At 35.1% G+C, this 15,427-nt stretch overlaps 1 protein-coding gene across 4 annotated transcripts in view; it reads right to left on the bottom strand.

The window, feature by feature from the left end:
• LOC111052995 (neural cell adhesion molecule 1) overlaps nucleotides 1-15,427 on the bottom strand; it is a 522,721-nt gene that overhangs the window by 248,320 nt on the left and 258,974 nt on the right. For 2 of the 4 annotated variants that reach the window (XM_039421336.1, XM_039421338.1), the window contains one exon: nucleotides 11,018-11,068. The exons of the other annotated variants lie outside the window; for them this stretch is intronic. The gene's annotated coding sequence lies outside the window, so the exon portion shown is untranslated. The remainder of the gene's footprint in view (nucleotides 1-11,017; nucleotides 11,069-15,427) is intronic. 4 annotated transcript variants of the gene reach the window in all.

The raw sequence follows: 15,427 nt of genomic DNA, 5'->3' as shown, positions 1-15,427 counted from the left end.
ATATCAATGATATTCAATTGATAATGTAATGTATCCAGTCAAATAAAATGTGAACGGTGTCAGATTGGACATGTGGAATTTTTGGGGATTTCACTACTTTTGTCTCAAACTATAGAATAATGATTTGATCGATTCGTGAGCATGCAGCAGAATAAGAATAATCTCATGAAATATCAAAACTTGAGAAATGATATGGGACATCTTCCAGAGCTACATGAATGAACCAATGTTCGATAATATCATTCCGTGCTAAGAATACATGATATATGTAAATTAATAAAAACAATATAACAAATTTCATTACTCTTTATTAAGAACTTTAAAATATTTTAAACTATATTTATAAACTCTATTTTAAACCAAATAAATATTTTAAATATTTGTACTTGTTTTCAAAATAATACACAATATATTATAAAATCACTCCACTCATATGGGCTACTCTATTCAAATTAATGAAACAATATAACAACTTGTAGTACCCGTTATTATAAACTTGAAAATATTTTACAAGTTGTTATATTGTTTTATTAATTCGAATAGACTAGCCCATATAAGTGAAGTGATTTTATAATATATGTATTATTTTGAAAACAAGTACTAACTACGAATGAGTATGAACTAGAATGATAAAGCTTGGTAGATGTTGGCACTCACCAACTATTCAACTACTGAAAACAAGGCTCTATTGAGTGCTGAGAGTAAACGTGCGTACACACTTACGAATGTTTCACATTTTGTGAGGTTAGGTTGTAGCGAAGTCAACAATACGATAAGCGCGCGATCATCTTGCGAACTTATTGCGAACCTCTAGCGAAACCTTGCGTAGCATCTCGTTTAGCGTTCATGATCGGAGCGTGTTCGAAGCTTGTTCGTGGCGCGTATATCTGTACTCACCTTAAGAGGAACCAGAGAGCACAGGAAATAAAAAATATCTCGATTCGATAGCGGCATAGCAGCTCTCTCATGGAATCCATGACCGCACGGTATGGTTTTATTGCTTCTCAGACGTGTTTCTGAGAATTCCATGACCACATCAACTGTACATTATTGTAGAATATAATGAACGGTATGTTATTGTTTAAGTTAGCCTAATAACTCTAAATAATAAAGTCGATTGAACCAAGTTTGGGGAGTTGGAAGGAGCAGGCAGACCTTAGAACTTTGTTGTTGATAATAACTAATTGCTGAGCTCTTTATACGCAAAGTTTTCTCGTTTGTCTGCACAGAAAGTTGGCCTTGGACCACGAGCTCATCGCGCGCGCACTCGATAACCATTGCCTGAGACTGAGAGAGCCGATCCTATCACGTGTTTTGCATCGGGCAATTCATGTGCAACTTCAGAATTGACTAAATCAATCCGTCCGAAATTTAATTCCGTCAAATCGTCACTTTATAATTTCCCGCGGGATGCAATGCCCCATCACTCCCAGGGCCCCGACTTGTTCCGCTCAATTCCCATTAAATTAATTAGTTTGCAAGCAGCCTTCGTACTTCATTTTTATGCGGTGCTCACTCTCTCTCAGCCTCAATAACCAACCCTCCCCCTACCCCGCCAAAAATGTCCCTGAAATGCATATTAAATTCGGTCTTCTATTACGTGCCGGCGATATGCCTTTGGTGGCTTCCAATCACTAATGCTCATCCTGAGTCTTGAAGGTGACTTTGGATGCTATCAACAAGCATCCAGTGGTTTAAGGAATTTGATATTACATGAATATAACAGTTACTGTTGTGATTTGGGTGGACTTTAATGGGCTTTTATTTATTCTCTTTGAGATTCAGGTAGAGAATATTGTTGTTCTACGAATATAATAAATACATTTTGAGTTAGGGTGTTATACGCAGATAGAACGGTATGGGAAGCTATCCATCAAAATAGTGACACGATTTTAAATAGCAGGGAGTGAAATGCCACCAGTTTGATGTACTATTATCAAACAAAAATATTTATTGAATAGTAGCGCTCATAGAATTTCCATCTGGCTGTTTACCCTGTTGTCAATATTTGACATAATCTTACAATTACGCCGACGTTTGTTCAAAGTATGACTCATCACTTTTTCTCAAAGTCCAATTCCTTAAAAATATAGATAGAAGATTTCTGATTTCGGATTTGAATTCAGCGACCCCGAATTCTTTAAAACGTGAATCCCATTTCCAAAAATACCCGAAAACAAGGGAGTTATAGCTGTTTTTAATATAGCTTTCCATTATCATTATGATAATAATAATTATTATAGTGAACGTACTAAGATAATAATACTCCTGTCTCACAAAGGGACAGGCAAAGGTTTCAAGAAGTTTCTAAACACCTGAAAAGTTTTAATATTAACATTTTTAATTTTTAAAACGTCTAGTTTTCCAAAAAATGAACTATGAGAAGATAAATCCAAATATAAAACCCAATAGAATACGAGGAAAAAGAATCTTGTACAGTAAACTTCACTGAATTTCGATTGTCATTCAACAATCCAATTTATCAGGTTAAAATCGTTGAATATCACTTCAAATTCCCAGTAATTATTGACTATTTCTTTGCTTCAATCAGAAAAATCTATTATGAACATACAGTATAAACATTGTGCTGATCTGAATCGATCTATGGTAATAATAGAAAGATAAAAAAATTGAATTGAAAGAATGAAACTTCTGAGAAGTGAGTGAGCAAGCACAGTGATGTCATTATGCAAAAAGCATAACTATCGTACCAACAAAATTATACTAAATTATTGTACTGTATTTCGTGGAGCCGAAAGAACGGTATGTTATTGTTTAAGTTAGCCTTCTTCTTCTTTTGGTTCCTATCCGTTCCGGATGTTGGCAACCATTCTGGCTATGATGACCCTGTTGACTGCCGCCCTGAATAGCTGTGCTGTGCTCATTCCATACCATGTCCTCAGGTTCCTAAGCCACGATATTCTCCTTCTTCCAGGACCTCTTTTACTTTCTACCTTGCCCTGCAATACAAGTTGGAGTAGCTCGTATCTGCTTCCGTTTCTCATTATATGTCCGAGATATTTGAGCTTCCTCGCTTTTACAGTATTGAGAATTTCTTTTCCCTTTCCCATTCTTCTTAGAATTTCTTCATTAGAGACATGGTCCACCCATGACACCCTCAGCATCCTCCGGTAGAGCCACAATTCAAATGCCTCTAGTTTGCGCTCAGTTGCAGCTGTCAATGTCTATGACTCCACACCATATAGAAGAATGGAGAAAACATAACATCGAAGAAATCTCATTTTCGAATTAACTGTCAAATCGTGACTTTTGAACATGGTACTCATTTTTAAAAACACAGCTCTGGCCTTTTCAATGCGGATCTTGATCTCTTGTGAGTGATCCCACTGGTCATTCAGAGTGGCACCCAGGTAAATGTATTTATCAACTTGTTCAACTGGCTTTCCTTTAATTGTAAGATGACATCTGGGGATATTGTTCTTGCTGATGACCATTAACTTTGTCTTATCTGTATTGATATTCAACCCATGTCTCTCACTACTTTCTGTCACTCTGTCCATCAGCATCTGCAAATCATCTAAACTCTCCACAAAAATGACTGTGTCATCAGCATATCTAATGTTGTTGAGTATCTGTCCATTCACAGGAATGCCTACTTCTACATCTTCCAAGGATTCTCTAAAGATGTACTCGGAATAAATATTGAATAACAATGGAGAAAGCACACATCCCTGTCTCACTCCTCGCTGAATTTTATACCTTCTACACTGTCATCCTCCAAAGTCACTGATGCTGATTGGTTCCAGTACAAGTTTGTTATTATTCTGAGATCTTTATCATCTATTCCAGTCATTTTCAATATCTCAACCATTCTCTCATGTTGAACCCTGTCAAATGCCTTCTGATAATCCACAAAGCATGCATATATATCCTTGTTCACATCTCTGCATCTTTGGAATAGCACCTGGATACTGAATAAGGCCTCTCTTGTTCCGACAGAATTCCTAAACCCAAATTGTGTAGCTGATAATTGCTCTTCACAAAGCTTGTAAATCCTTCTATGTATTATTTTCAGGAATATCTTCAAGATATGGCTCATTAGGCTGATTGTTCTATATTGATCACATTTTCTAGCTCCCGCCTTCTTTGCCAATAGAATAAACTCTGACTCCAGCCACTTCTCAGGAATGCATCCATTGTCATATATACGGTTGAACAAAGAAGTCAGCCATTTAATATTATCATCATCTAGAAGTTTCATAAACTCTGCCTGGATGTTATCAGGGCCTGTTGCTTTACCAGCTTTTGTGTTTTTTATTGCAGTTATTACTTCATCCATTAATATTTCTTGCCCTGTTTCGCAGATTATATTTGGAAGCACTGCTCTATTATCGTGAAATAACTCTTCTATATGTTTTTTCCACAAGTTAGCCTAATAACTCTAAATAATAAAGTCGATTGAACCAAGTTTGGGGAGTTGGAAGGAGCAGGCAGACCTTAGAACTTTGTTGTTGATAATAACTAATTGCTGAGCTCTTTATACGCAAAGTTTTCTCGTTTGTCTGCACAGAAAGTTGGTCTTGGACCACGAGCTCATCGCGCGCGCACTCGATAACCATTGCCTGAGACTGAGAGAGCCAACCCTATCACGTGTTTTGCATCGGGCAATTCATGTGCAACTTCAGTATTGACTAAATCAATCCGTCCGAAATTTAATTCCGTCAAATCGTCACTTTATAATTTCCCGCGGGATGCAATGCCCCATCACTCCCAGGGCCCCGACTTGTTCCGCTCAATTCCCATTAAATTAATTAGTTTGCAAGCAGCCTTCGTACTTCATTTTTATGCGGTGCTCACTCTCTCTCAGCCTCAACAACCAACCCTCCCCCTACCCCGCCAAAAATGTCCCTGAAATGCATATTAAATTCGGTCTTCTATTACGTGCCGGCGATATGCCTTTGGTGGCTTCCAATCACTAATGCTCATCCTGAGTCTTGAAGGTGACTTTGGATGCTATCAACAAGCATCCAGTGGTTTAAGGAATTTGATATTACATAAATATAACAGTTACTGTTGCTGATTGGTTCCAGTACAAGTTTGTTATTATTCTGAGATCTTTATCATCTATTCCAGTCATTTTCAATATCTCAACCATTCTCTCATGTTGAACCCTGTCAAATGCCTTCTGATAATCCACAAAGCATGCATATATATCCTTGTTCACATCTCTGCATCTTTGGAATAGCACCTGGATACTGAATAAGGCCTCTCTTGTTCCGACAGAATTCCTAAACCCAAATTGTGTAGCTGATAATTGCTCTTCACAAAGCTTGTAAATCCTTCTATGTATTATTTTCAGGAATATCTTCAAGATATGGCTCATTAGGCTGATTGTTCTATATTGATCACATTTTCTAGCTCCCGCCTTCTTTGCCAATAGAATAAACTCTGACTCCAGCCACTTCTCAGGAATGCATCCATTGTCATATATACGGTTGAACAAAGAAGTCAGCCATTTAATATTATCATCATCTAGAAGTTTCATAAACTCTGCCTGGATGTTATCAGGGCCTGTTGCTTTACCAGCTTTTGTGTTTTTTATTGCAGTTATTACTTCATCCATTAATATTTCTTGCCCTGTTTCGCAGATTATATTTGGAAGCACTGCTCTATTATCGTGAAATAACTCTTCTATATGTTTTTTCCACAAGTTAGCCTAATAACTCTAAATAATAAAGTCGATTGAACCAAGTTTGGGGAGTTGGAAGGAGCAGGCAGACCTTAGAACTTTGTTGTTGATAATAACTAATTGCTGAGCTCTTTATACGCAAAGTTTTCTCGTTTGTCTGCACAGAAAGTTGGTCTTGGACCACGAGCTCATCGCGCGCGCACTCGATAACCATTGCCTGAGACTGAGAGAGCCAACCCTATCACGTGTTTTGCATCGGGCAATTCATGTGCAACTTCAGTATTGACTAAATCAATCCGTCCGAAATTTAATTCCGTCAAATCGTCACTTTATAATTTCCCGCGGGATGCAATGCCCCATCACTCCCAGGGCCCCGACTTGTTCCGCTCAATTCCCATTAAATTAATTAGTTTGCAAGCAGCCTTCGTACTTCATTTTTATGCGGTGCTCACTCTCTCTCAGCCTCAACAACCAACCCTCCCCCTACCCCGCCAAAAATGTCCCTGAAATGCATATTAAATTCGGTCTTCTATTACGTGCCGGCGATATGCCTTTGGTGGCTTCCAATCACTAATGCTCATCCTGAGTCTTGAAGGTGACTTTGGATGCTATCAACAAGTATCCAGTGGTTTAAGGAATTTGATATTACATAAATATAACAGTTACTGTTGTGATTTAAGTGAACTTTAATAGGCTTTTATTTATTCTCTTTGAGATTCAGGTAGAGAATATTGTTGTTCTACAAATATAATAAATACATTTTGGGTTAGGGTGTTATACGCAGATAGAACGGTATGGGAAGCTATCCATCAAAATAGTGACACGATTTTAAATAGCAGGGAGTGAAATGCCACCAGTTTGATGTACTATTATCAAACAAAAATATTTTTTGAATAGTAGCGCTCATAGAATTTCCATCTGGCTGTTTACCCTGTTGTCAATATTTGCAGTAGCAGAAGTCTTCGGGGTGAATTACAGCATTCAATTTGGATTTTCGTTTAATAATAATTAATAAATTCATTAGCATTTGAATAATTGCAATATCTCAGTATCTTCTCAGTATTTTTTTAATCTGTAGTTTAAACAATGTGAATTAATTAACCAACAATGTAACTAACTGGATAAAATGTGACTCAATGGCCAGTTTCATATTTAATATTTCGCAGCTCTCCTGTGCTTTGACATGGTGATCTGAAGGCCTCTCATCTTACAATCAAGCCGACGGATCTTACAATTACGCCGACGTTTGTTCAAAGTATGACTCATCACTTTTTCTCAAAGTCCAACTTCCTTAAAAATATAGATAGAAGATTTCTGAATTCAGCGACCCCGAATTCTTTAAAGCGTGAATCCCATTTCCAAAAATACCAGAAAACGAGGGAGTTATAGCTGTTTTTAATATAGCTTTCCATTATCATTATGATAATAGTAATTATTATAGTGAACGTACTAAGATAATAATACTCCTGTCTCACAAAGGGACAGGCAAAGGTTTCAAGAAGTTTTTAAACACCTGGAAAGTTTTATTATTTACATTTTTAATTTTTAAAACGTCTAGTTTTCCAAAAAAATGAACTATGAGAAGATAAATCCAAATATAAAACCCAATAGAATACGAGGAAAAGGAATCTTGTACAGTAAACTTAACTGAATTTCGATTGTCATTCAACAATCCAATTTATCAGGTTAAAATCGTTGAATATCACTTCAAATTCACTGTAATTATTGACTATTTCTTTGCTTCAATCAGAAAAATCTATTATGAACATACAGTACAAACATTGTGCTGATCTGAATCGATCTATGGTAATAATAGAAAGATAAAAAAAATTGAATTGAAAGAATAAAACTTCTGAGAAGTGAGTGAGCAAGCACAGTGATGTCATTATGCAAAAAGCATAACTATCGTACCAACAAAATTATACTAAATTATTGTACTGAATTTCGTGGAGCCATGTTTTCGTGGAGCCGAAAGAAAGCGATTTTTTGTCGTTCGATGTTTTACCGTCCTTATGAATTTTGTTGAATCAGATATAATGCGGGGAGTTGGAAGGAGCAGGCAGACCTTAGAACTTTGTTGTTGATAATAACTAATTGCTGAGCTCTTTATACGCAAAGTTTTCTCGTTTGTCTGCACAGAAAGTTGGCCTTGGACCACGAGCTCATCGCGCGCGCACTCGATAACCATTGCCTGAGACTGAGAGAGCCGATCCTATCACGTGTTTTGCATCGGGCAATTCATGTGCAACTTCAGAATTGACTAAATCAATCCGTCCGAAATTTAATTCCGTCAAATCGTCACTTTATAATTTCCCGCGGGATGCAATGCCCCATCACTCCCAGGGCCCCGACTTGTTCCGCTCAATTCCCATTAAATTAATTAGTTTGCAAGCAGCCTTCGTACTTCATTTTTATGCGGTGTTCACTCTCTCTCAGCCTCAACAACCAACCCTCCCCCAACCCCGCCAAAAATGTCCCTGAAATGCATATTAAATTCGGTCTTCTATTACGTGCCGGCGATATGCCTTTGGTGGCTTCCAATCACTAATGCTCATCCTGAGTCTTGAAGGTGACTTTGGATGCTATCAACAAGCATCCAGTGGTTTAAGGAATTTGATATTACATAAATATAACAGTTACTGTTGTGATTTGGGTGGACTTTAATAGGCTTTTATTTATTATCTTTGAGATTCAGGTAGAGAATATTGTTGTTCTACGAATATAATAAATACATTTTGAGTTAGGGTATTATATGCAGATAGAACGGTATGGGAAGCTATCCATCAAAATAGTGACACGATTTTAAATAGCAGGGAGTGAAATGCCACCAGTTTGATGTACTATTATCAAACAAAAATATTTTTTGAATAGTAGCGCTCATAGAATTTCCATCTGGCTGTTTACCCTGTTGTCAATATTTGACATAATCTTACAATTACGCCGACGTTTGTTCAAAGTATGACTCATCACTTTTTCTCAAAGTCCAATTCCTTAAAAATATAGATAGAAGATTTCTGATTTCGGATTTGAATTCAGCGACCCCGAATTCTTTAAAACGTGAATCCCATTTCCAAAAATACCCGAAAACAAGGGAGTTATAGCTGTTTTTAATATAGCTTTCCATTATCATTATGATAATAATAATTATTATAGTGAACGTACTAAGATAATAATACTCCTGTCTCACAAAGGGACAGGCAAAGGTTTCAAGAAGTTTTTAAACACCTGAAAAGTTTTAATATTAACATTTTTAATTTTTAAAACGTCTAGTTTTCCAAAAAAATGAACTATGAGAAGATAAATCCAAATATAAAACCCAATAGAATACGAGGAAAAAGAATCTTGTACAGTAAACTTCACTGAATTTCGATTGTCATTCAACAATCCAATTTATCAGGTTAAAATCGTTGAATATCACTTCAAATTCCCAGTAATTATTGACTATTTCTTTGCTTCAATCAGAAAAATCTATTATGAACATACAGTATAAACATTGTGCTGATCTGAATCGATCTATGGTAATAATAGAAAGATAAAAAAAATTGAATTGAAAGAATGAAACTTCTGAGAAGTGAGTGAGCAAGCACAGTGATGTCATTATGCAAAAAGCATAACTATCGTACCAACAAAATTATACTAAATTATTGTACTGTATTTCGTGGAGCCGAAAGAAAGCGATTTTTTGTCGTTCGATGTTTTGCCGTCCTTATGAATTTTGTTGAATCAGATATAATGCTTTTTAAGAAGTTGTGCTGAACCTGGTAGAACTCATAGGAACGGTAAAAAACAATTTCACGAAAATCGATGTACATGTAACTGGATTCAGAAGATCAATACGATAATGTGTTCTATCACAATTTAATAATTATCACAGAAATGTTCAAGTGAAAAAGTTGAGCGCAAACCTATTGCCATGGGGAGAGAAATAAATTTATGAAAAGCTTGATAGCTTGAATAGTGATCCGATATTATTTTGTTACACTTTCTAGTTTTTCATTTTTATTCAACATTGAATAAAAATGATTAATGAATAAAATTGATTAGACATTTTCAATGTTCAATAAAAATGAAAAATAAATTTCATTCATGTTCAATTCAACAATTCCTTTCTCCAATTTTAGTCTAATGGTTTTTTGTTTTCTAATTTTAAATCTCCTCTTTCCTATCAATTCATAAGCTACACCTTGCCTTATTCATAACCCACTCAAATAACCCGTTTGTAACCGACCCCGTTTGTAATACCCTATAATGTCCCCTGAATCTGTACCCTTTTTCTCTCCATCCGTCTGCACCGCGTAATCTGTGGTCTCTGCTGCTACAATTGACTCTCCGTGCGTACTCTTTGGTCATGACCGTTTAATTTCAAACTGTAGGCTACCCACTCACTGCTCGGTTGAGGAAGGAAACTCAGTCTCCGGAAATTTCAGTTTCTAAGTGTTTTAAATCTCGCGTTAAAATGCTTCAATCACAGCTTTCAATTTCAAGTAAGAGCTAGCATTGGGAATGCATTGTGGGTCTATCTATACCCCTTTAAGGTATTTGGTATGAATGATAAGAAAAAAATTACATCATATCCGGTTCATTCACTGATTAGCTCATCGTACTTTTCTACCGATTGAAAAGAACGTAAACAGAGTAGCTGAACTTAAACAGATATGGCTGAATACGAGTTTGTTTACAATTATAATGGATTTCATTATAATGTATTTGAGAGCAGAGAAATTCATGCTTACATGAATTCAATAACATTTAAAATATCTTACAAAGCATTTAAAACAACTCCAATCACTTGATGGTTTTCCATCTCATTCAATTATACAATTAAATAGGTTAGGTTCTTGTTTTGTTTACAAATATGAGCAGCAGAGGTAACATATTATGTCGGTTATGACTCATGAGCAACCGTTCATCCACAGAATACAAACAGAATGGGAAGTATCAATCTAACAAAAACTTGAGTGCAACAAGACCACGACACGTGACTGCACCATCTTGTTAGAAGTTAAAATTACCGCTATATTATTAAAATGCTACACTTTTTTCAAGATGGCAGATTCTGGCGTCAGGTCAGGATACTAGCCGACTTTCCATTCTGTGGTTCAGCGCACAGATCTGTGATCACCAATCTGTTATCAGGTTTTTTACTGGACGTAAAAGAAACACAATGGAATTGATTAGTGGCTTTGGACGCAACCATTGTGACATCATGCTGGGATTAAATTTGCACTTATTGTCAGTCAAACCAAACAAAGGTTCATCTGATTCAAAAAAGGAGAGGGAAATGTCTTTAATGCTACAACACAAATCTCGATTACAGCTGTAAATTGCCATCAGTTTAGATCAGGACTAGGGCTACAGAGTACTTACTTGGTGATATTTCCTTGTTCAAGCAGTGCTCAACAGCAAAACTCCATATTCCTGAAACAAGATCAAACTATTAAAACATGTGATTCATTTAATGCATTCTTGGATGAGGCATTACATGTTTTGGATGGATACATTTATTAGAGATTGAAGAAATCCGAACACAGAGATTGAAAGTTGGAGCCAAAATTAATGAATTATTATAAAAACAGCCAAATATATCTCTTACAAGTATGATATAACAGTAGTAGGTTCCGTGGGAATCCTATTCCAATTGAAAAAAATTTCTGTCGCTTCAAAACGTTTGTCCGCAATCTTGGATCCGTCATATCGATCCAACTTCATTTCGAATCCTGTTTCATTTCGAATCCTGTTTCATTTTGAATCCAACTTCATTTTTTTCAAATGGGAAGGTGGTATGTTCATGTGATACATGATTTCAATACAGAATTTCAAAGGAAAATTAATGGCAAAACATTTGAATGTACAAATAAATGATAAAAAATTAGATAAATGAGTACGGTATCTAAACATTAAATAATCAAGTGTTAGTAAACACTTATAGTAGCTTCTACTCTCATTTAAACATTTTGAACAAAAAAAATCTGGTGTGGCGCACTCACACAACTTTCCTTGCCGTTATGAAAATTGCTCACCTGATGCTAGTGTTCACGCGCATCTCAAGTCAAAGATATGAGACAGCTGGTGATAGGACAATAACGCTGGAGAAACACGAGGTCTGCTATCTCTTCGTAGTGAATGATTTAATAGAATCAACCTTGCCAACAGTATGCAATTTAATAATCACATTTTTTCGAATTTCAAGCTTCTTTCAATTTTAGGTGAAAATGTTACTGGACATAAATTGCAGAGATTTTCATGCTCTATCTTTTCCACTTGAAATTTGTTCTTTAAATTGTGTATGAAGGCTGATGATAGAGAATCTAGAATTAACCTTTGTATAGATAGGGCAAAGCTCCTGAAATTTTTGAAGATATAGGACTTGTTGCAGTTGATAGAGATTATCAATGACTATTCCAGGTATGAATTTGATCAAAATCGTTGGAGCCGTTTTCGAGAAAATCGCGAAAAACCCTGTTTTTGCCAACATTTTCGCCATTTCAGCCGCCATCTTGGATTGCATTTGATCGAAATTGTTCGTATTGGATCCTTATAGTGTTAGGACCTTACGTTCATAATTTCAAGTCATTCCGTATAACAAATTATCTTGAATACCTAGCAAAATCGCTTAATGAAAAGATTTTATAGGTCTCTAGCAAACAGCTGCTTTGTTATCGCCGGGTGCAATATCAACAAGTGAGAGATTAGATAATAACGGGTATCCTGGCTACAATTCAAACAGCCAAATAGAAAAGAATTTTATTTGCTATTTATTGAATTATATAAAATAATGAAATTTTGAGGTTAGGCTATAATACTTACTGGTCGGCAACCTGAATAGTCAGTCAAGCCGTATAATTTAAAATTCAGCCAGACACCTGTGGCAAACTTTAGTTGTGAACAAACAGCATTCAACCAGAGGATTTGGTAACCATATGGCATGTTATTGTAGAAGAGAAAACAATTTAATAATCCTAAAAATATTTATTGTGTCAAATGAGCATGTACAAAATATGTAAAATAAATAAAAATATTGAGGAAGTGTGTATATTCTATCAGGTGCATGGATACATTTGTAATTTTCAGATGAGCCAATCAAAATGCAGTGGCTGTTTGGCGGTGAAAAACGAGTTGATTCAAAAATAACCCTCAGTATTTATATAAATGATAAGAATTTGTAAGTTATCACTACTCAGTTCATGTACCAGATGTTATCTGAGTGATTATAAAATATAACACATAATATTTATGTAATAGCCTAGCAGATTGACATGGACTATTTGATTATATAATGGCATAGTAGCTGAATATTTAAATAATATGCAAATTTGGAATATGGAAGTATGATCGTAGAGAATAGGGGTAGATGAGAGCCCACTTGCTTGTCAGATGTCACCAGGAACGCCACTAATTTTATAGAGCACTAGTCCCTTTTTTGTTAATAATTGTACATTTGAAGGATTTAAGTTTAAATTCAATAAGTTTTCATAAGACTTAGTGAGGCCATATTAAGGCGTAAGTCATACAGATATTTATTTATTTCCTTGAAGAGGACGACTTCAGCTACCAGAAAACCCAAAATGACAGAAGAATACGGATTGCTATCATCATCTTGTGAATTTCGGCACAAGAGTTATAGTTAACAAGAAATATATACATCTCGGGCGCCCTCAGTGCTTCGAGTGAAACAAAATCTAAAAAGCTAGCTCATCGAAAGGTTGTTCAAATATTGGAATTAATATCCAACTTGCGCAAATATTGAATCGTACAAATGAAATTTTATTAATTAAGAACTATATATCAGATTTACATGTCTAAGTATGCACAGATGAAATATTTAAGTTTTGATATTGTAATTATTTATATGCTCACTCATTCTTTTATCAGTAAATTATAAAGTGTTAAATGAAGCTCATGTTCACTGGATAAATTGATTTATCTAATTCCCACCAGAGGCCGAACTTTTAGCCCTGAGAAATATATATTATAATATTTGAGATTTATAATTTATTAATTAATTTTGAAAGAAGGTATATGAGATTTTATTCGAAAGCAACAGCAAGTCGATAAGTGAATGGCATAATCAAAATGCATATGATTGATGATTTAAGAAGCACATGCTAATTTTTTTGTGCTAAAAAGCAAAACCTAATAAGTGAGCTAATCTGTGATATAAATTTTTCGATATAAATATATTTGTTCTCATTCAATTTTTTATACTTGTTGCTCTATATATTTATTTATTTGTTGATATTTTGTGTAATATATTTGTGTCTAATTTTGATGGTGTATCCTTCATTTTTTTCCTTATCTCCATGCATGACCAATCTCGTTATAATCTATTCAGTTACCAGTATTGAAAATTTATTAAGATTTTTTTTTTTTTTTTTTTTTTTTTTTTTTTTTTTTAAGATTACGTCCTAAAGACTCCAGTCATAGAGTATAAGACAATAGACAAAAGATTACCAGCCAACTATATTCTCCACCGAATAAGTTGGGGAAAACAGCGATATACAGCATTAATTATCAAATCTTTGGAAATAATATGTTCCAGAGATTTATAGAAATTATCCAGTAACAGCAAATTCGATTTGAAGAATCTCAAAGTCATAGTATTAAGTTGCATCAGAGTAAATTCTCGCATCTGTAATTGCGGAATTCGACAGATCAGTCACAGAAATTGTGTACTGTTGGAGCGGTCAACGTCAGTAACGAGCGAGAGCAGAGAACTGCGGGAGCTCCTGGGCGAGCCAGTAAGAAATTGGTATGATTGTTATTCTAAGAACCACAATAAGGGTTATATATATTGTAATTCATGCTCCACCAACTGCAGCCAAGCAGGGCAACTCGTTATTGAAAAAAATAACGTGACATCCATTAACTGTGTAATGGGGTAAATTTTTGTCATCCATGTTGGGCGACATTATGTAAAATGGTATATTGCCAACCATTCTCATGTGGTGCAGCATTTTTGATATGTACTGGAGCGGTTACTAAAATCCCTATTTGCAAATAAATTTGCAATAAGTTAAGGCCGTCCGGCTCGCAAATATGCTGGGTTCAGACCACAGCTCTAGCTCAGTAGTAGATGCATGAATATTCCAAATATAATTAATCACCACAGGGTTCAATGACTGGTGATCAACAATTCTTACCGCTGCTTCCATGAAGTTATTGAAGAATACCAGTAAGGAAGTCAAAAAGATAGTTGATGACTGATTATCAGTAACCATATACCCAATCGAGAATAATGAAGACCAACTATGTTTTATCTAGTTGATCCTTAACATGCTTGTCATGAATACAGGTATGCAACAATTTACTCTTTTGAAATTCCTTGGAACTTACAACGCCAGTTCTTGAAGTTCTCTGGATCCTTATATGATATACTGTAGACTTATTAATGTAACTATCAGTAAGATTTTTCTGGCTGAGTAGAATAAATTACTATCATCAAAGGATGATAAGTAGTAAATGCTCTGAATAAAATCAATATTTATTAATTCACTGATTTTGTATGCTGCAGAAGAATATTGTTTGGTACCAAGACAGCTCAAACTGTATATCACGAGATGAATTAGGAAATAATAAAAACTTCTAAGATCTTGTATGCTGACATAAAACATGAAATATATTCCCATAAAATAATATATATATAAAATAACCTTATATCTATAATTCCAATATGAATAGATTCTTCAATATTTTAATAATTATCACAAGGTTTATTAGCATTCACAGTTGTGAGCTGTAGAAATATATATATTCTCAATACTAATATATAGACTTCAA

Source organism: Nilaparvata lugens, chromosome 2 (assembly GCF_014356525.2).
Source record: "Nilaparvata lugens isolate BPH chromosome 2, ASM1435652v1, whole genome shotgun sequence".
Taxonomy (NCBI): Eukaryota; Metazoa; Arthropoda; class Insecta; order Hemiptera; family Delphacidae; genus Nilaparvata; species Nilaparvata lugens.
The sequence above is the reverse complement of the archived record's forward strand: the minus strand, read 5'-3'. Positions and strand labels throughout refer to the sequence as shown.